We start from the raw sequence: 23,456 nt of genomic DNA, 5'->3' as shown, positions 1-23,456 counted from the left end.
GACACAAGGGAACAAGCATGAGGGTAGTATCCACTGGAAATGATGTATTTCTAGTGTATGAAATCATCAAAGACAATTAAAAAAAAGACTACTTATGTGACATGTCATGTTTCATTCAGTTACCTGTAACGTCACCAAGTAAATAGGAAATCCCCTTAAAACAGGACCAGTGTGTCAGCTAGGAAATGGTGCTATCATCATTTTAAATCAACATCTTAGTGGTTTAATGTAACAAAGTACATTGACTGAAGTATTGTACTGAAATATATTTTTAAGGTACCTGTACTTTACTTTGGTATGTCCGTTTTATGCTACTTGATACTTCCACTTCAGGCAAATATTGTATATTTTATTTCACTAAGAGTAATTAATAGCTTAGGATTTTGAATATCAATACAAAATACAAGCATGTATACATACATGCATATAGTATATAAAGTAATTAAAATAAGCTCCAACTTCCCCAGCTGTAACATTAAAATGATGAACACATTGATGTATCAGTAATTATAATCAAGTAATACATATGATTTTGAAATGGGCTATTCTGCATCAAGAGTACTTTTACTTTTGGTACTTTAAGTAATTTGATGCAAATACCTTTGTACCTTCTATTTAAGTAAGATTTTGAATGAAGGGACTTTTACTGTATTATTAAGTTAAATATCTGAATACTTCGCCCACAACATCTCATGTAAATTGACTGTGTATCTAACTGACAGTTGTCACATATGTACTTGCATTTATTAGGACCCCCTACAACACACACACACACACACACACATGCACAAAACTCTCATCCATAGCAAACCCCCACATTCCTTCTCCAAAAAGGTCCAGCTGTCGAATACCAACACTTTGGTGCAGCTGTTGACCCCTGGGAGGACACCAATTGATTGTAACACCTATTCCAACACCTCACGGGGCACATAAACATGCATGTGCACACACACACACACACACGCACACACAATGTGAAAACGTTCCCTGACACTTGAGGCTTGGAAACTTGCAGCTTTTCACCTGTGAATGCAGCAGAGAAAAAGACACGGGAGAGCACATACAGAGAGAAACATTAGTTGGGGGTATGAGCTAATCATATGTGTTGACTTCACCGTTATTCTCAATACTCAAAATTGTGCAAACACAACACAGATGTAAATTTGATCATGTTTTCTGGAGTCAACTTAAACTTTCACACAAGACTGAAAAAACAGTTTGTATACAAGGCGTTAAGACACACAGAAACGCAGTAGCAGGTCAGTTGCAGACAAATTTCTGAATTTTAAAGCATCTCTGGTAAAGCCTTTACAAATGAACCTACCATATTCTTTCACTTTTACCTGCTCTAAAATATATTTTCCTGGAGTTTCTGCTCTTTTTATGTGCTTTCATGTGCAAGAGCTGTATCTTAACGTCTTAGTCTCAGATCACAGCGTTACGTTCACAGGATTGTTCTGTTCCCTCCATTATCTGGGCACTGTGACTTTGACCTCGCACTTCTTATCCTTGTTTACACCCAACATTAATAATCTTGGAATTTAAACTTAATCTACTGCTGCTTGCACTGTGGATAAGAACATCAAGTAAAGTGTAAAGCAAGAGCAGGTCCAGACAGTACGTCTTTCAGTGTGGTGTTAACAGAGACAGGAAGTGGAGGTGCCTGGCCCAAGAATGTCTCTGCTCTCAGGTCCCACCCACAGGAAATGCCTGTCCAGCCTGTTTGAGTCTGTGCTGATGAAAAAAAACTAGTCTCCCGTTAGTGGAGTTTGGCTTCTGACGGAGGAAAGGATGGATGGAGCTTGAATAATGAGGAGGCTGGGCCTGGTGCATGTACGCTCTATAGTTTAGATAAGCATATGTCTGATGGTTTTCAGAGGTGTTCTGGTGATCTGTGCGGGTCAGGGGTTACAACCCAGGGAAGCTGAAGACTAAACAGAGACCACACATTCCTGAACTTTAAATTAATCATTTGCTGGAGGAGGCATGTGGAGTAAAACACCGATGGGAATATAAAAATGCCTTTCCATTCTCTAATTATCTTAAGATGTGTGGTATTAGCTGGTTCTGGTGCGCTGTGTGTGTGTGTGCCCATGTTTTGCGAGCTCTCGTCCAGCCGTTCGTTCTCCTCTTTCTCTGTCATTACATTACACCGTGAATATTTTTCCACTGCAGCCTAAAGCCACTGATCTAATTATACAACTTTGTAAATACTTCCAGATATCTTTGGTTAGGTTTCAGTGTTTCATAAGACTTGTGAATAGCCAACTGATGATCTCTCACTGGACTCAGTTTCCATCAGACTGATAGCTGCTGTGAGCCTCTGAGGGACTGCCAAAGAGAAGCTGGAAAGAAATCTCAAACAGTTAAAATGACGACATTGTTTCTGTGTTTGTCTTCAGTGGCTCAAAGAGGGGGAAAAATAATTAAAATTACACTGGAATGCTTGCACTTCAGTTTACATTTCGTTTGTCCTGCAATTTGTTGCAAGCACTTTGTTAACTTTTTTAACATGCATGCCTAAACCAATGTCTCGCTGTTGGTTTTCAGTTCCTCAATTTCCAGTTTTATCCTCCTTTATTGAAGCTTCGGGGCATGCATTGGAACTGCTCGGTAAAACCACACTCTTCATCTGAACAGCTCCACTGGGATGGTTGCAGGGATTTGGTCACAAGTGAGACCAAACAAAGGGAGAGTGATGTGTTCACTCTCACACTCACACAGTCCACACAGGAAATTTTATCCTCAGGTCATAAATCCAGCTCAGTGACCTTCAGGCTGCCGATTGTTAGTATGAAACAATTTTTTTGTGAAATACAACCAATGATTTAATAACCCACCAAATGACTTACAGAGGTTTTACTCACTTCAAACACATGCTGCAGTAAAACAGCTTGTGTCACTTATACTTTATTAGAGGGTCATTGTCTACATGAGATGTTTTTGAATTGCAAACTAAATAGAATGAAATATGGAAGCGTACAAAAGAATTTTAAAGAAGTCCAAAGATAATAAATGTGCCTGGACAAACAAGATTAAACATATTACAAATATCATGACACATCAAATTTACAGAAGCTTGCAATTATTTTTTAATGCCATTATCTTGAGATCACAAGTTAATTATGTTGTTATGTTAAGATAACAAAGCTTGTCTTCTCATGGTAATGTGTGAATTTATGTTGTTTTTGAGAAAACAAAAGGATTTTTTTTTTTTTTTTTTTTTTTTTAGATAACAAGATAATTAACAAAGAGAAAACGACTTGTTTTACAGGATCCTGTGATCTTGGGTAAACAAAAGGGATAATTATTATCAAAGTGATAGTTATCCCTTGATCTGGAGAAAACAAAAGGGGATAATTATTATCCTGTGATCTCTGGAAAACGAGTTGTTTTCTCCTGATAAATTATCTCATTATCTGGAGAAATCTGCCTTTTGTTTTCTTAAGAATTTACATAATAGCCCCTTATTGCGATAAAATGAACTTTGTTGTCTCAAGATAATGAAATACTTAACTCCTGATCTGGGGATAACTCAATTGAAAAAGTATATTGCAAGCATGGCCATTCTCAGCTTCCGTACTAAGTACAAAACTCACGTTAATTAGTGTGTTGATTAGTGAGCCTTTGATGTGCTTGGAGGCGGATTTCGTGGTATCAATGTTCTCATTGAACTCTCAGCAAGAAAGCAAATATTTCCCAAAATGTCAGACCTTTCCTTTAAATACATACAAGTGAATATTGTTATAATATTTTCTTTATAAAATGGAGCTGTCAGGACTTAGTCTCACTAATTGTTGTGTCAATAGATTCAGTCAAGTTTGTTTTGGTACTGCTGCCTCTTGGAGTGGTGAAGCTGGATGTTTAAACTTTTTTATTTTTTTAGCTTCTCTGTCCTCTTGCTAACTAGTCCCCACACACTTAAAATCAAGGTGTATATGACTGTACCATCTGCCTACTGTAGCCAGATGATTACTGATCATTTGGACAATGAATATGTTAAAGATCTACCACACGCTAATTTGAAATTCTATTTGTGATCTCCTTTTTGTCTTTATTTGTATATCAGTTATTCACCTGGTGTTAACTTGAAGTTGTGACGGAAATTTAGTTTCTCACATGCTTCCAGGGGGAACAAATTCAAAAATGAAGAAAAATTCTTGATGAACTGAAGTCATTGGGAGCTGCATTTAAAAACAGCAAAACCTCCATTTACAAATTTTCACACAACTTGTGCAGTATAATCCAAGTCTTCCTAAACACAAGCATTTTCCCTAAATCATTACTATTTAAAACAGGTACTTAACACAAGTATGTGGATATATTTTTCATCAAGTGTGTATTCTTTTTCTTTTTTTAAAATTAGCTGACCAACTCCACAAACTTCCTACATACCCCCAGATAACTGTAAGTGCTGGTATCCCTTGCTTGAGCATTACTGCGTTAACACTTTACAAAGTAATGCTTATCACCCATACTCCCCTTGAGCAGTTTTTTTTTTTTTTTGCCTCCACAGCCACGTCAGGAAGCATTATGTTTTTGGATTATCTGTATGTCTGTCTGTCCCATTTTCATCCATGCCATATCTCAAAAATGCCTTGAGGCAATTTAAACAAATGTGGCACAAATGTCCACTTGGACTCAACAGTGAACTGATTAGAATTCGGTGGTCAAAGGTCAAGATCACTTTGACCTCAAGAAATATGTTTTTGGCTATAATTCAAGAAATCATATGATAATTACAGCAAGATTTCACACAAATGTCTAGAACAAGATGTCTAGGAATAGGATAAAATGACAGTGATGATATTTTATATCCAAAAGGTCAAAGGTCAACTTTACTGTTACATTATAGTGTCTGTAAAAACATTTTTCTGGCCATTATTCAACATCATAACTGAACAGAAGGGGAGGCAATTGGTCAGATACTGAATTGGTGACCCACTGTAGATCTTCGTCGAAGATGTTTGTGAAGCATCCATGTTCGTGAGTCCAGACTGACATGATGAGTGTAAACTAACTACAACATAACTGCTTTGCGGAGAAGTATAATCATAAGGCAGTAATTCTAGTTTTGATCTGTGAAGGCCCTTTCAAAAGGAGACCTAATTATCTAGATCAGTGTTGATGTAATTAAAACATCTGATTGGAGTGTGTTAACCTGAGGGAGGCTCAGAACAATCAAGACAGAGAAAATTCATGTTTAGTTCAACCAATGAGGGATTTAAGAAGAGGAGAAAAAGAGAGAGTGAAAGAGAAAGGACTGTATGCGTGGCTCCTCTGTTCCAGTGTGGCTTGAGTTGCAGGCTGAGCCAAACTTTATCCGTCCCTCTATACCCACAGTCTGACTGCTACATCTGCCAGCACTTCCAAGAGGAGATGCCACACACAAACACACTCACATGCAGGACACACACACAAAATCCTCTTTATTGGCCTGAATACACAAGCTTCTCCAAGCCTCAAAGCTCACACACACACACACACATACACATGAACTGAAGTGCGTAGAAGAAATAAGAGCTGAAGGCCAGGGTGGAGTCCATTTTGCTTTCTCAGCAAATCTTTTATTTTTGCACCTCAGCAGCAGCGCAGGCATCATAACTTACCTTCAAGATATGGCATTTCATTTCCCACTGCGAAAAAAGGGAAAAAAGAAGGCGAGGCTGTTTGTATGTGAATGCTATGTGTATTTTAGTAGACCCCTGCGTGGTCAAACTGTGTGGGCATCCTGTGGCCTGAGTGAAAGTGTGGTAACGAGTGAGCGGCTGTTTAAAAGTGAGTGGATGTGTCTATAAACAGAAAAAGGAGGTTTATGACCAGCGGGCACGGTGAAAAAAACTGGAGTGCGACAAACAATTTGGAGAAGAAATGGCTCCTCGCCTCCTCAGCGAGGTCACAGATATATAACATCACACTCTATATAAGGAGACCCGCTGTGGTTCTTGCTCTCATTCCTTCCATTTGTCCTTCTCCTCTTCCTCCCCCTCCGATCCCTCTCTTCCCTTTGGCTCGGGGTGAGGAATGCTACCCAGTGGTGGCTGGGCATCGGGCCACAAGGAGACAGGCAATCACAGCAGCAGAGAGCAGGGAAAAAGATGAGGAGAAAAGGGACGCAAAGAAAGAGGCTGGAGAGGAGGAAGAACGAAAGAGCAGAGTGACGATGAGCGCTGCGTAGGCCATTACTGCTGAAGTCGTGTGAAGCAGTTTTACCTCTTCTTAACCACTTCAGTCTCGGCTTGTTGTTTTTTATTGTGCTCTCCAACATGTCAAGGAAAACCTGGTCCATGAAAAACCTCTGAAAAGACTAAGTGAAAGACAAATCCACCTTTAAACAGTTTTAAATGGCAGATGTTGGAGGAATATAGATATACTGCATTCTCGGCAGCAAGCCTGGAGTTTAGAAATGTTGAGTAAACTCAAACACTGCTCTTTGTAGAGTTGTCAGTTACAATGTTTAAGGCTCAAACATTTATTCTAGAGAAGGCACAGAGACACATTTCTCCACTGGTAGTTTCCTCAGTATCCCACAATGCAATACAACCACAGTTTGCATCATCTTTGGATCTGACTGTCGCTGGTGGAGAGGGAACTCTGCGGCTGCTTCAGTGGCCTCTTTGTAATTTGCTCAGAGCAGCAGCACACCCAGACGATGTTCTCTGTCCACTGTCACTTTGATTCGCTATGGCATTGTCATCACTCTCTCTGCAGCTCATGTACTCTGAGATCTGAGAACCCCCTCCAATGGGTGTTATCAATGGCAGCCTGGGAGATATGGCTTATCGCTACTTGAAGTAAAAATTTTAAAGGTTAGTATGATGGAAAAATGCTACACTATAAATCTACAATAAAAGACATTTTGTGAGTTCTTACTTACTTTTTTCTTTACCTCTGTGGACTCAAACTCTTTACTTTAAAGCTGCTCTGTTCAATATCTTTATATTAATACTCAACAAAATTACTGTGTGTAACATTAAAGCAGGCACTTGTAGTAATGAACCCACAGAGAATTATGACCCAAATCTGCAGTTCCTCTCACTTTCAGTGTCTTTAAAGGGCCCCTACTATGCTCTTTTTCAGGTTCATACTTGTATTCTGTGTTTCTACTGGACCTTGCTTTAATGTTAAAAAAATCAAAATTTAAAAACTAAACACTTATTTTCGTCACACTGTTCACTCGAATATACCTTTATTCACCCTCTGTCTGGCATGTTGTGTTTTAGCACCTGTTACTTAAAGCCCCTCTCCCAAAAAGCCTAGTCGTCTCTGATTTGTCAGTGTGTCTGAGTCTTTCGCATCTGCGGTCTTGCAGCCTCTGTACTGTTATTGAAGCCGGGAACTGAGCATAACAGAGTATAGTAGCACTTTCTACTGGGAAAAATCAAACCAAAAAAAGCTGAAATCTTCAAAACTTGAAATGTTCCAGCTGGAATATGATCTGAAAGTGTGAGAAATTAATTAAAAAAACATATTATGACATCAGAAAGACTTTGGACAGTTGGACATGTTAAATTTTGGTTGGAATGAAAATGGGGTTGACGATACTTTAAATGTCTGACGATGTTAGAATTTCACATTGTGTGGTTGTTAGAGTTTGATGTTTTGCAGATGTAGGATTTTGTTCCCCATACACACAACTGTCATTATTATATGTCAAGATGATGTTGGCATGAGACGCTGGATTTTGGTTACTTAGCAACACAACTTTAAACCATCAAAACCATTCATCAGCATCATCTGTCGTCAGTACTATACATACTATTGACATTGGCATTAGACATTGTCCTGACATTGAATTTTGGTCACCCATCGTCACAACCTAGATTCAACCAAATACATGTTACCCTGACGTTAGCATAGCAATGAAAGTACTGTAAACATTTGTTGTAATGTGCCTGGAGCAGATGACCATATAAAGAAATCCGTCATGAGCTGACGTCAGCTTGTAACCAAAGCTGAAAACTTTTACATATGTTAACCTCATTATTTGAAACTTTGGCCACGTTAAATGTAAACATCCGACACTGTAACATTATATATATGACAGAAAATGAGGAAATGCATAATAGGTCCCCTCCCTTTTTTTTGGCCCACAACTTTACTGTTTTGGCTCACTCTCAAAGCTCTTATCAACCTCGTTTCCAGCTGCAGCAGGCAGCTGTTTTTAACAGAAAAGGTCTTTCAAACCTATTGTACACTACCTGCTCAGCATCAAACAACAGACAGTCAAAGTTAGCAACAAGCTGGAGAACATTTAGCAGCTAAAGAGACAGATGTTTTCTTCAGAAGATGGTGGAGCCCAAAACGGAGCTAAAAGAAGAGTGATATTGGACTTAGATTCATTATGTTCACACAAATACACAATCAGAATGCTGACTGAGTGCAGGTTTAATCCATCTGAGCACAAGGCCAGAAACATCAGGTCAATTTGGGAGAATCAGTCTTTCCTGCCTCTGTTACCAGTATTTTTCCTAAACAGACATACCATCACAAGCAATAACAAGCACTCAGAATGTGACAAAATATAGCTGTCATTCTCATTCACAGAAAAACCCTACTCTTAAAGCTGTTTTTCCTCATCATACTGAAATAGAAACTTCTAGCAGCAGACTCTGCACACACACTGCTATTTTCACACTTACAAACTTACCACTGCAGCTACGCTCACACTGTTATTTAGATACCACCGAGCCAAACATATTGAGAACTAATTACAGTGAGGTGAGTGAAATCACACTGTCACTGCCACTTGACACACACTGACTAGGATCAGCATCCACTTTTTGACAAATGTGTCCAAACACTCAGAGAGCATGTATGGCATGTTTTTGGTTTGCATGATTGGGGTTTTTGTTCTCGCTTTAGAAAAGAGGCACGTCTGGTGTATGTGTGAGTGAAGCCAGCACACACAGGTCTGTCTTCTGGGTCAATCATCCATACGCAAAGAGTAAAAAGGTCAGACATCAACATTCCTCACAGCACAAACACACACACACACACACACACGCACACACGCCTGCCCTGACCTCCCTTCTGTCGGGGCTTTGGACATCGCTATTCGATGGATGAACAGAGTAAACACATAGTACAGCTTATATAAGAGTCTCACACCTTCATATTCACAGGCTTTGACGAGAGAATACACACACACACACACACACACACACACACACACACACACACATACAGCACAGAAAACAGCACTGCCCCGCCAAATACCTCCAGTCTGTAAATAGCCTCCCTTCCTCTACATCTTTCCCTTCCTCTGACTCTTTTGACAGCCTGTGCGAATCCATAGATCATTCAGCCTGAGAGCTCAATTCTCCCACCTGACCTGAAAGGTGAAATGGACGAGGTCACAGGCTGAGGCATGGACATGCTGGAGGACGTCGTGTGTGTGGGTACACATTGAGGTAGGGTCATGGAGAAAGACAGTGTGTCAAAGGACCAGCGTCTTGCCAAACTGATGTGAAGGAACAGTTCATCCAAAATACACTGAGCTTATTGGAACTCTTTGATGGGTAGTAATCTTTCAGTCCACGTATTTTAAATGTCAGCTGTGGCTGGATTGCGTATAATGGGTCAGTTATATTTGATCTGCTCTGAACGGTAAGATCAGGAGGGGTTGAAATTGTGCAGTCAATGAAATGCATGATTGAGAAACAGGATGGGGAACAAGACGGCGTTTGCCGGGTTTTCTGTAACGCTGTGTGTTCGTGCAGGTTAGAGTGTGTGTATGCTTGTGCCCGTCTTAACGTGTTTTCCTGTTTTAGCCCTGCATGGATATAAAGTGCGGTCTTACAATAGCCCATTGTCCCATCTCCCTTCCACTCTTCCTGTCAGGTCAGAATTCACGGAAATCGGGACACAGTGCAAACAAACAGCGGCGGCTACAGCTCTCCACCCACTGTCGGGCCCTCCAAGAGGAGCCCGGCTTCGACTCCGGGGTTGGGTGGTAGCGTTCCTGCCAGGAAGCTAATCAGCGTCGCATCCCAGTTTGACGAATGCAAGAGGTCTACATCTACAGTATGCATATGTGCACTCAGATGCGTGTGAATGTTGAGTGATGGGGACTGGAGCAGGAGGGTGGAGTGCAGAAGGGTTAGGGTTTGAAAAGCAAAACCAGGAATGGGGGGGATTTCCAACAGAGGCCTTTATGGTTTATAGTGTATCAAATAGAGTGTGATTACACCTAAAGTGAGTTGGTTTTCTTGGTGGGAAAGTGGACTTTTCACATTTTTAGGTTTGGCTGCAGATAGTTGAAACATGACCACTCTCTTTTTTAAGGCAGCCGAGGTTTAAAAAGTAAACATCCCCTTCATTTTCTTCATAAATATTTCAGAAAATCTCCACATACAGAGTTTTAAGCCTTGAACCAAACCAAGTAGTGATGATATAAATCTGACTTTAACAACTGCATCACACACAGTTTGCTGGAAAGTACGGGTGTCTGACCATGTTTGTTTGTGCCAAGCTTGAATGACATCACTCTTACCCTGACAAACAGCATGACCTAGAGGAGATAACATGCTAGATTTGGAATAAATTACTCCAAGCATGCTTGGTGTAAATACAAGCCTTTATCTGACAGTCTCTTTTTGAGTAATGCCTCTGCACTCCAGGCCATTGGGTTCAGAGCAAACATGGCACTGAATTGGCACCAGCTCATGACACACTGTTTGTGAAGTCACTGTGGTATGGATTAACCAAATGAGATATAACATGTTAATAAGTGACCTTTACAGGCTGGTATGTGGATTTTACCTTATGTTAGCTTTGGACAGAGCCATGCTAACTCTTTTACCTGCTTCCAGTCTTTATGCTAGGCTGTAGCCTCATACAGTATTTAGCCTACAGAAAAAACAACAACAAATGAACCACTCCATCACCTCTGTCTGTTGTCAAACTCGTGCAACTGAACAGGATACTTCACTCACAAAATGGCCATTTGTATAGATATTAATCAACCCATTTTCATATAGTTTGTATATTTTATGAAGATACACATACATCAATTCAAATGAAATCTAACGAATTAGTGGCTATAAATGACATTATTTACTTAACGTAAAGTTACATACTCAATGTAAAGTTATGTCACTTTAGGCAGGTTACTTTGGTTAAGTTTAGGAAAGGAAACAAGGTGACAGCTTACCGTAAAGTAAGCCAAAGTTCACTTGGTTTCACATGGTTCCAAATACTAGTCTCCTGGGGGAAAGTCCCGTGTTTTGTGACCCACCCACCACCCCAACCTGCTTCATTTAGGTGGACGACTTCCATCTTTACTCTCTTAAGCCCATTGGTTATGTGATCACACCCTTCCCTGATTACATGGGTTGTACACAAAATACTGAGATATATAAAATCATGAATACATGGGATATACACAAGACTGTGGTGAATTACTTTTTGTAGGTATATGTACAAACAGTGCATGAGAACAGCCTGTAATTAGTCGACCGCATGTTACCTCGAATTCGTGAAGAAAACTGTTTTTCCCACATTTCTTCACAAATTGAAGGTAACACGCAGTGGGTTAATGATATACAAATGGTCATTTTGCTGGTGAAGTATTCCTTCAGTTGAATGAACCTCCCAGTTGTCATCAACTGGGCAAAGTCATATGTGTGTGTGTATATATGTGTGTCAATATGTTGTGTCAATAATGCCTGCATGGTTGGAGCCAAGCCTAGTGCTTTTTGAAGACTATTATTATCACTGGACATTCCTTTGATCGACTTTGTTCATCTACTGTGTGTTCAGTGGAATTATGGACTCTGTGTGTCCATGTGTATTCGTGCATGCGTGTTCAACAGGTCAAAGGTCTCTGGGTCTGTGTTGTGGCTGCTTTTGTCCATGCATGTTTTCCTACAGATGAACGGATGACGGCACTGTATGAACATATTCTGGCACAGTTATGTATGTAAATGTTTAGTTTTTGAATTTCCTGTCTGTAGATTGAAAAGAAACTGAAAATTATTATTTTTTAATATCTATTTTAGAGACAAAAAGTAATAGAAACTGCTGGTTACAGTTGGAAGATGGTAACCTGTAATCTGAGAGAGATTAACTGGCAGACATGCACTCATGCCTACATAGACAAAATATACACACCCTCATGAGCACGCATGGACAAACACACACACGTGCTACCAGATCCACAGACTAGAGAGCTAAGATCCAATCAGGAAACACACTTGATGAAAACAAGACATTTGGGATTTTTTCTCAGTAAAATAGTTAAACATTCCCTCCTGAACACATAATTCAACCAGAATCCTGGAGAACAGAGAGAGAGAGAGAGCACCTGTGTCCACTGCAGACTCCCTAGATGGACGTTTGGTTCCAGACTCCTGAAAAACACAGTAGCTGCTGTTATTCTAGGAGTCAAATTAGTGGACGGGCCGCTGAAGGTTGGAGAGGCCTAATTTAAACCAGTCTGGCCGCTGGGGAGCAGACCGCGCCGCAGAAACAGGATTTACTAACTGGTACTCAATCTTTGTTTTAATGCACACCACTGCAATAAAAAAAGAGGATATTACTCAGACTGAGAATTTGAATTTAATTAAATTTAGTTTTGTTTGAAAGTGAGAATTTGTGCTTTATAAGACAGTCTGCTGGCAGGCCGAATGTCTGCTTCAGTGTCCAAAACTCACACAAAGGACACTGGGCCACTTAAAAGTGCAGTTGGACTTTTGGGAGATTTCACTCTTTTCCTTCTTTACCAGTGAGAAGAAGTCATGGCTGCCTCTTTAATGTCCCAGCCTGCATTTTTCTTGGTATGCTAAATGGTGAGATCAGCCTGTTTTAGCTTAATCCGGGCATGTTTTGAGGGTCAAGTAGCAGCAACATCATAAAACTCAACCAAAACACAACTATAATTCCTTCAAGTACACACATTATAACAGCACATAACTCTCTAATGTTGCTGCGCAATTTGGGAGGGAGACTGTTTTTTTCCAAACCATTACTTACAATTTCAGAGGGCTGTTGTTCATTACCTGAAAATGTCTCTGGTCTCAAATAAAAATACATTATAGTTCACAGCTGGCTCAGCAGTGATTTTCTTTGAAAATTACTTTGGTAATTGGTTGAATTTCTTGGGCTTCTGCTGCTGGAAATGCTTTCAGCATACCTGGCAGGCATGTGCACTGTGCAAAAGTCATTTCCTGGAAAGACATCTCCATGTTCTGTCTGTGAAATATTCATCCTGTTTAAGCACACCAGCTCACTCCCTTCACACTTTCCTTCTCTCCTCCTCCAGCTTCTTTCCTCCTTATCCTCTCTTCTGCATCCTTGTCTGCACCCCGACTTCCTCTCCTTCCTCCCTTTTCCTCATCAATCTCTTTGGCAGCTTTCTAGATCACACTTTGACATAAGATGCTTCCAAATGACCGTTTGCTAAAACCTGCACCATTACTAAATAAAATCTATCCATCTAGGTATTTTTCCTACTTCTGGCAAACTTTCTGTTTTTCTCACAGCACAATTACGTGTTCTCACGCAGTTTACAACGATAACAGCGGTACATTTTCCACTCATAGTTCTTGGTTATTTTTGAAACAATAAGTCTTTATTGGTTTCACACGGATGTAGACAAAACCACCTCATTTCTAGCTGGCTATCGTTGATTTTGTTGGCTTGAATGACAAATGTCATTAGCAGATTTTACCAGTTGTTGCTAGCTAGGAAATGAAGATAACAATACTGGGTTACGCATGCTTTGTGTCTTTGGCTGACCTTTTAGTGTTTCCAGCTGACTTGTTTTTAAATGAGAATCTGTAAAAAAAAAAAAAAAAAATCTTTTGATGGCTCCATATTGTGCTAAAGCTGCTACTCCACATAGAAGACATGTACATAAAGAAACAGCATAACCTACTTGTATTACGGTTTAAGTCCTTCTAAGCATGGTAAGAATCATACCTTTATCAGACTTATTCATTCTAGCATACTCATATTTGGATGCTTGGCTTGGAACCAACTACTGAAACTAGTATGCTAATTGGCTGGACACGCTAACGTTTACATCTTATGTTAAGTTGATGCTAGAATGGAGGTCTGGAGGAACGGGGCAGGGACACGTTTTTATGTAACCCACTTGAATGGCTAGACCAGGAAATATTGTTTGTCCTATCATAACAAACAAATATTTGTAGAGCAGGGGAACGAAATCCCCGGGGAAACTGACAAAGCCCACAGCTTCACATCCAGAGGTATGTGGACACTGGAGGAAAGCTGACAGAGGGCCCCATGGGCACAGACCTCGCTGATATCCTGACCTTCCTTTGGTTATCTGGCAGAGGAGCTCAGAGCACAGTCTGGGTCAGTGGGGCTTGCTTGCTGGAGGCTGCTCAGGGGCTGTGAGATAGAGCAAGACAGCTGAGAGTCAAGACCATGATGAAGGCTTTACAAGGGCTGCAGAGGCAGTTATAACGGGTGTGAGGAAAGCCTGGGCCTGCAAGGTTCACTGGTTAGAGAACCAGAGAGAGGGCCAGAGGTCTGTGCAGCTGGTGATCATGGCAGAGTGCCTGCTGTCGGCTGTTCTTCAGCGTCCACACAGCCCTGGTCGATTCCCTTTTCCTTTGTGGTCAACGTATCAAACAAAAATGGAAGTAGTCTCTGTCTGCATGTCTGTCTGTCCTTTGATTTTCTCTACAACCATTCGCCCAATCAACTTTCAATTGGCAGGTGTATTGGTGAGGACCCAAGGAAGTGCAATGTCAAGTGCAAGCTTTTAAGATCTATAGAACCAGAGGTACGCACTGTGTAGTGTATTGAGAGGGGACCACTATTAACTGTTACACCACTGAATGGCATGCAGGCTACAGCTTGCTCTCCGTCACTCACTACGGTACATTCAATATGAAGACATAGAGAGACTAGAAATGTTATATTCTAGCAAACTCAAACACACAACTCAAAGACAATCTTGCTTTCTTTGCTTTGACAATCCCCCTCGTTTTAAAAGGGGGGAAAAAAAAAATCTTGCTCCTGAGCAAAATGCTGTGATTCACACCAGATGCGTCAAAAAACATTTGCACACTCCAGCTGACAAAGTTCATGGTTGAATCTTCCGTCTTCCAGACATCACTTGGAAGGACTCACCGAGGCAACAAGCCACAGACAAATTGGTTGAGGCCAGACAGGCAGCATCAACACTCTCACAGACACAGAGTAAATCACACTGAGGGGTTAACAAGCACGTCAGACTCTGATTCTTGTCGTCACACACTTACTTATGGGGCAGGAGGCAGGTTTAGGGGTTGACTTTTTGGGGTCAGACATAAACATGTATTTTTCACCATCATCCCTAGCACTGGTGGCCATAGGGAAAATATTTTTAAGACAATAAACAGTATGTGGGTCTGTGCTCCAACACTCCCCTCTCCTTTCCTCATCACTCTCTCTCCCTCTCTCTCTCTGTTGTGCTCCCTCTGGTTAGATATAATTACCCCTTCATCATGCTCGGGAAAGCAAAACAGTGATCTGTATCTCCATATAGGAATGGTGGCCTAGTCTAAACACAACCGTTGTATTGTTGTGTACAGGCATGTGTGTGTATGTGTGTGTGCACGGGGATATAAAAAGAAGCAGATCTCAGCATGTGTCACCAGCAGAACGTACGGAGAAGTGGGTGTCTTTTTCTATGTGTGTTTTTATGGGAAAAAGTGTGTTTGTCACAAGATGCAAGAGTACACAAGTGCCTTGCATCAAAGGCTAGGCACTGCTGGGCAACCTGTTCGTGGTTCCACCATTTCAATACGTGAATACACCAGTGGTGGGACCAAGTCATTGTTTTGCAAGTCTTAAGTCTTTGCACTCAAGTCCAAAGCACAAATCGCCCATTGGTTTGTGGATTACCATTTTGAAGCCTTGATGCCAACACCATACTGATGCTTTTGAGCCAGAAATGACCTTATTTTGGTGAGAAGCTGGCAGAGCAGAGGCTGGAGGAGTGAGTGGTGGATCTGACTGAGAAGCTGAGGACACTATTGGCAGACAGCCTGTCACTCAAAAGTGGCTGTCCCTTAATTATACGTAATTTTAAGTCTTCATAAAATGTAAACGGGTAAGTTATGTAAAAATTCACCCCCGTTGATACCTCATGAAGGGGGAAATTAGCTATAAAGACCAAAAACGTTTTTTTTGCACCAGGCTGTAAACATGTTTATTTCTGCTGTAAAGGTGGGCACTTTAACATGTGGGTCTATGGAGATCGACGCACTCCTGGAGCCAGCCTCAAGTGGCCATTCATAGAACTGCACCTTTTGGTACTTCCATGTTGGTTTCATTTTTCAGCACCAGAGGTTGCTGCTTGGTCCACTTCAAGACTGAAATGGTTACTTCACTGTTAAGCTAACATCAGCTGAGCATTAGCGCACAAACTGTGTGAATATTAGTCTAGACCAGGGCTACTCAACTTAAGGTCCATGGACCAAATCTAAGTAAACTGATTCACACTCGGGGTGTTTTGTACTTTGCAAGTAAATAAGCTAAATAAAATAAAAAGAGTTTGTTTACCAAAAAAGTATCAGTGGAGGATCTGGATCCCCAGACAGAGGTCTGGCTGTGTCCACAAATCCTAGAAACACCCTTGACCTGTGTGGGACTGCTACTACCAGCTTTGCAAAAATGAGTAAGGACAGCAAACATTGAAAGGTTGAAAAGAGTCAATTCATTTATTATATATATTGAAAAATATTATTATTTATTAATGGGCCTCTGGCCTCCTGTCTTGCAGAAGTGGCCTCTGGCAAAGCAAGTTGAGTTTCCCTGGTCAAGACTTACTGTTCTTCATGCAACTTCAAATGTTGAATGAAGTTGGAAGTTGTTGCCTCTTTGTCTGTAATTTTCAACCCACACTTTTTGCATACTTTTATTTGTTTCTTGTTGACCACTGCATAGTTTTTGTACACGAATGAAATTATCTGTGGTATCATTTTTTCCAACTGGCACTCAGAAATGTAACGTTAGTTCTTTGTGGTTCTCTCCTGCAACTTGACTGGATGCTAATGGATTGGTTTAAACCAAGTGGATCATCTGGGGAATGAAGTGTCGACTTGCCAGGAGTGAATAGCGTTTATGTGAGTTGATTCAGGAAATGGAGAGAAATGAATTGAGTGTGGCACATTTTTGAAATAACATACTTTTTAATCTTTGGGTTTGGGAGAAAGTATCAAGTAGTTTAGAGTCAAAAGGCTCAAGTCACAGTCAAATCACAAGCTATTGGTGTTAAAGTCTAAGTCAAGCTGCAAGTCTTTTTTGATGTTGTCAAGTTGAGTCTAAAGTCATCTAATTTGTGACTCGAGTCTGACTTAAGTTCAAGTCATTTGACACGAGTCCACACCTCTGGGAAACACGCACACACTTTGTGAAGGAGGGAGACATTTGAGAGAATAAGCTAAACACTGAGATCAAAGAGAGAAAGAAAAGATGTAATCTGCGGTGAAAAATATTGAAGTTAGGATCATTTTGTTGTCAGAAAAACATGCAACACGACTGCAAGCCTTCAGACCACACAGGGAAAAGTGTGTGAACCGAAAAACAGATGATTGCTTTGAATGTTCTTGGTTTTATCTCACCACAGAACACCACATTCTGGACTCCCACCACACAAACACACGCAACCTTGTCATCAGAAAAATGTCCACATCAGGTCATCACACTATAAAAAGCTTCTCTAAACAAGTCAGTGATAAGCAAATGCCAAATTGGGAGTGTTTTGCCGCAGAGTCACTCAAGTGTGTGTTGTACTCTCACAGGGACTTGACACAGACTGCTCAGAGGCATGAGAACTGGTGTTGGCTTCTCCCCCCGTGTTAATCAGAGAAGAGCGATGAAAGTTCCTGACAGAAAATAAATCACGGTTTAACAAACAAGACGGGAATTTGAAGACTCTGTATGGTCTAACTGGTTTCACGAGGAGGAACATAAGGTCAAACAAAAAGGTGAGAGGGCATCAAAACTCACAAATTTGGGAATCACCAAGTTTCAAGTACAAATGTACAAGTCGTGAGAGCGTTGGGAAGGAAAAAAAAGGAGCAGCGCAGACCAAGAAAAATGAAAAACAGAGAGGGAGATTGTGAAAAAGCACTAAATTTGTAATCTTGCCTCCCTTTGGAGACCCAGCTCTGAACGGCATCCAAAAACTTGTGAACTTTTTTGAACAAATAGCTGACATGCCTCAGAACAGAGGTTGTTTATCTTGGGATGGAGTGAAGGGGAGAGAGAAGCGGGATGCAAGGAAAACTGGGGAGAGAGAGGAGGGGGGAAAACAGGAACAGAGAGATGGACAGGAGGATTTGAGATTGTGCAAAAGAAATAAAAGGGAGGCAGGAGAGAAAGGAGATGCTTGGGAAAGTGGGCTACTAAAAAAACAAATGACAAGTTTCGGCAGATCTACAGAAACAATATTTTGCTTCTCACACTCACGGCAACAAAGACATGGGCAGCCTAGAAATCAAGACAGCCAACAGGTCCAGACAGAGATTTAATGTAAGAATAAATCTACCTAAGTGTGGAGTCGAGACATGCTAAACAGTGCTTCAAACACATGAGTCACAATGTGGTTTAGAAAGATAGGAGAGGGCTGGACAACACCAAGGAGCCTGCAGGAGCATAAGTGAGGAACATAAAAACATTATGCTGCAGTATCAGCCTCCATACATATCTAAAATTGTACAAAACACTATTTTTACTTCTAATATCTTAAAAGGGTTTGCAGGCTGAAGTGCTGAAATAACGCAGATAACATATCAGCTACGATAACAGCATTCAAGAAGTAGTGACTAATAACGACATTCAACAGACATATTTCAACAAGAGTCATGATGTAGTAGAAATATATACCACTGTAACAACATTTGCTATATAAACAATTCAAAGATAGACTTGTTATCAAGGCAACATTTAAGGTCAAGTGTGTAGGATTTAGGGGGATATACTGGCAGATATGAATCATTGTGTTTTCCTTATGTTAGAATGATGCGTTTATATCAACATAGGGACTGGGTCCTCGTCTATGGAGATGGCCATGTTGCACCACCAAGTTTCTACATCAGCCCAGAACATACACACCAAAAACACTGGCTCTAGATAGGGCCATTCATGTTTTTGTGTTTTTGAATTGGCCGCTGTTGTTTGCAGCCCTCTCGCAACAAGCCTAACAGTTAAGTTATCAGAGAGAAAAGGTCAGTACACACTAGCAGGTGCTGGGCTGGCCGCCCATCTGTGGTGAGCTGAATAGCATCGTAGATCGCAGAGCTGCTTTATTCAGTGATTTTATCAGTTTTAACCACCTAGTCCGTTTGTTTTGGACAGGATAGATACCTGTGAGGAGAAGAAGTTCATGCTTGGCACAGAGAAGAAGATGTCACTAAATCCTGCACACTGCTCCTTTAAACACAAAACCTAATAGTAATCAGTCAGGCATCGTAACATCTTCACAGTACAAGTTTGAGCCCATCATTGACACAAGGTCAAAAACACAGGAGAGGAAAACATACTTTCTCTTTGCAAGTTGCCACTTAAAATCTACAAAAAGGAAGTACATTTAAAAGGTTGTAATTTTAGATACAGTAGCTGAAAGTGTTTGGCCACTTGGGTACAGTGCAACAAGCTACATAAGACGTTGACAAAGTTTCATGTTGTTAAGTTGTTACAGCTAGCACGTTAACAAACAGTTGTTTAGCAACATACCCAACAGATAGGTAGCAACATTAGTATTTAATTGGAGTTGTGTTTTTGGCCATCAGACAAAGGTAAGTGCTAAATTAAATTGGCTTTCGGCTCTCTCCATTATCTTCTGACGGAAAAATCTGTCTCTTTGGCTGGTGCCATGTCATTATTTTGACATCCCATTAGTCCGACCATATTATACTCATTGTTCCGAAGTCCCGTTGTTCCGAAATCTCAATGTTGCAATGCAAAAAGATGAAAAAGCAAGCAGCAAGGGAAAGCAGCAAGAGACCGTGTTGTCGTGTTGTTTACTGTTGCCATGACGACAACGGTCGCCCTGTTTTGAGGAAGTAGAAACGATGTTGAAAGATCTAATTTTAACCCAAACAATGATCTTTTCCTAACCTTAACCAAGTAGTTCTTGTGCCTAAACCTAACCAGACCTTAACTATGAAACAGTTATTTTGTAACAGTGAAAGTGAGATTTTGGAACAACGGGACTTTGTAACAATGGGTTTAATGTGGTCGGAACAATGGGATGTCGAAACATTGAGATTTTGGAACAGTGGGTCATTTTCGGAACAATGGGATGTCGGAATAATGGGATGTGGGAATTATGAGCGGACCCCCTTTGGCTGATGAATTCTCCACTATGTTTACCAGCTAGTTGCTAACGGTGTTTGTCTGCTGTTTGGTGCTGGGCAGGCAGTGTAAGTGGGTTAAACTGTTTTTTTTGCTAATCAGGTGCCTGTGGTTGGAATTGACACTGATGAGAGTGGTAATACAGAACCAAAGCAGTAAAGTCGCGGGCTGTAAAACCAAAACAATAAGCTTAAAGGGGCTAAAATGCTCCACACAGGTGAGGGGAACTGCAGAGTCATGTGTTAACTAACTTTGGGTTCACCACTTTCTTGACATCTTTCACATTACACGTAGTTAATTTATCCATTGTTAATACAAAAATACAAAAAAAGCTTTAACGTATAGGCCTGGTGTTTATTTTATATTTTTCTTACTGTCAGAAAATGAGTCCATCTTTCAAAACTTTCTGACTTCTCTATAGGCTTCTCTGCCACGCTCAGCCACAAGAAGATTATTCTCCACTGAGGGCGTTAATCATCAAGCCTATATAATTTTCTAAAACTGCTGGGTACTGTTGTTTTTAGTACACATAAATCAGAAAAAAATAAAACGGTGTATTTGCTGGGAACACATTTGATGCTGTATGAGTATTTACAGCAACGTGACAATGTATGTAGCAAAGACTCAAAATAAACTACAGTGCCCAGTTTATGGTAATGAAGGAACATGTCACCCAGTGCAACAGTGTGGCTGATCAATGTGTTTTTAATAGTTTCTTGACAGCAATGGAAGTTGCTTAATGGCATAGAGGAGCAAGATACAGTATATCAGGCTTGGCTACACAAACAATACTTGATATTAAGATCAGTTCCCTCCTCAGTATTTTCATGGGGTTTGCTGAAAATAAGAAAAATATAGAATATCACTAGTGTGTTCCTTTTCAACTAGATACACACACACACACACACACACACACACACACACACACATTAATGTGCTAACCTGTGGTAATTATGTGGAATGTTTTAACAAGAAATGATGTAAACCAGGACAAAAATGTGTCTCTGTGAGAAAACAGCTCCTTGATTCTGCCTGGAAACTGGATGGCAACGTTTTTTGCCAATGCAGCCAAAACTTGGTCAACAAACATCCACAGTGAAGGTCACCCAATGACTCTGCTGAAAGCACAGTGGAGCCTGGCTACTGGCGGTGTTAAATGAATGTCTGTTAGAGCTGCAGTTGGAGTGGCCGTGCCAGCACTTCATGCCCGGGAAGTGTGGGCATAGGTGGCAGCTGGAGACAGGACAGACCAAATACAGACGTGCTGTTTGACACACAGGCATGGAATGCGCACACACACATACACAACACACACTAATCCTCAGATGCCCTCCAGTACTGTATATACAGATTAGAGGTGTGTATTAAACAGGGTATGTGCTAAAAGGACATTCAGCCCCTTTGTCACTAAACAAAGTATGAATCAGCTGCTGCTCCAATGATAACATTGATTAAACAATTAAATTAGTCACACTGAAAACATTTGAAGGCACAGTCCTAAAAAAAGTGGATCCTTATTGGCTGACAGGCAAACCTGATTGGATGGATTTTTGAAATACATCCATGAGGGGAGCTAATTAGGAAAAAGAATACTGGATATATTCTGAAACTTCTTGTAAAAAATGTGGACATTTACAGTAACAAATTTAACCTCTTAAAAAAAGTATTTATTTTTAAAAAATCTTTGACAACGCGGGTAAACAGAGACGTTGTAAGATGAGGAAGGGTGTTGTCTGAAACGGTGAATGATGGCAGCGTTCCAGATTGTGTGAGATTCTGTTTACTTCCGCCTGCCTATGTGTGAGCTCGTCAGTGTGTTTGTGTGTGTGTGTGGTACGAGGGGTGTGGGGGCAGCAGTAGCACTAAGAGGTGGCATGTGGCTGCGGCGTCATCGATTGTGGTGAACGCTGGCAGACTCACAGGCCACCTCGGAGCTTTAACGACTGACAGACCTGTTAGAAGCCTTTGAGGACGGGGTGAGGATGTTTCTGTTCCTGTTGATAAGGCACTGTTTCCTGTTGGACGGGTCAGCGTGGGACCACTGACATGTGCACTTTATGGGGCTACACCTCCGACGGCTGTTGTTCTCTAGATGAAGCTTTACAGGGGTCAGTCATGGAGCAGTTAATGAACTGAAGCTAAACCTGCTGAGAGTTTGTATATAAAACTCTAGTTAACTCATCAGCTTTAAGTGAGTCTGCAAGAGTGAAGTCAACTTATCCCTGTGATGGAAATTCTATAATGTATATTTACTCAAAGTCAGATATTGTGTATAGGCATGTAAGTGCAAAGCCTATCCTAAACAGCAGTAAATGAGCCATTTGTCCAATGACTCACTAGACTCAACTCTGGTTTCCTTCAGTTGAATCATCACAAACATGAGCCAACATGACGTAATTTTTTTCTTAGGATTCCAGGTTTCAGTCACATATAAACATTGCCAACTTAAAAAACTGCCCACAGTACAATTTCCAGCCTCCATCGTGGATTTTTAATAGCTCTGAAAACATGAAAACTATGTACATAACCATCGAGAACATTTGGATCTAAAAACAAAATTTAATTGTAGGCTAATTTATATGTAATAGTACAACTTTTAGATATGTCCATTAAATATGAAATTACAACCAGGTCATGATTAGCTTAGCTTAGCTTATCTTAGCACAAGGACTGGAAACAGGGGGAAACAGCGACCTTGGGTCTGTTCAAAGATAAATAAATATATATATATGTATACAGTATGTGTATATCCGTCTACGAGCACCGATAAAGATATATATTCAGCAATAAACCTTTCAGATTTGGTTTTTGTATGGGTTAAACAAACAAGATATAACATGTAAATTAGTAATCTTTAGAGGTGCTGGTATCTTATTCCCTGTCACCCCCAACGCTGCAGGTGAATCATCTACGGCAGTGATTCCCAATTGGTCCAGCCATGGGGTCCAGATTTCTCCTTAGTCAGTAGTTTGAGGTCTCAAAGTCTAATACATTAAGCGTCAGAAATGTATTGCACTTAAAGATAAAGCGTAAATCTGACACATTTGCGAGTCACTTGCGGTCCATTCAGAATGGGCCCATGACCCACTTTTGGATCACAACCCACCAGCTCGGAACCACGCATCTAGGGTAGCAGT

The sequence above is a fragment of the Epinephelus fuscoguttatus genome, linkage group LG20 (assembly GCF_011397635.1).
Source record: "Epinephelus fuscoguttatus linkage group LG20, E.fuscoguttatus.final_Chr_v1".
Taxonomy (NCBI): Eukaryota; Metazoa; Chordata; class Actinopteri; order Perciformes; family Serranidae; genus Epinephelus; species Epinephelus fuscoguttatus.
This window is presented reverse-complemented; position numbering follows the sequence as displayed.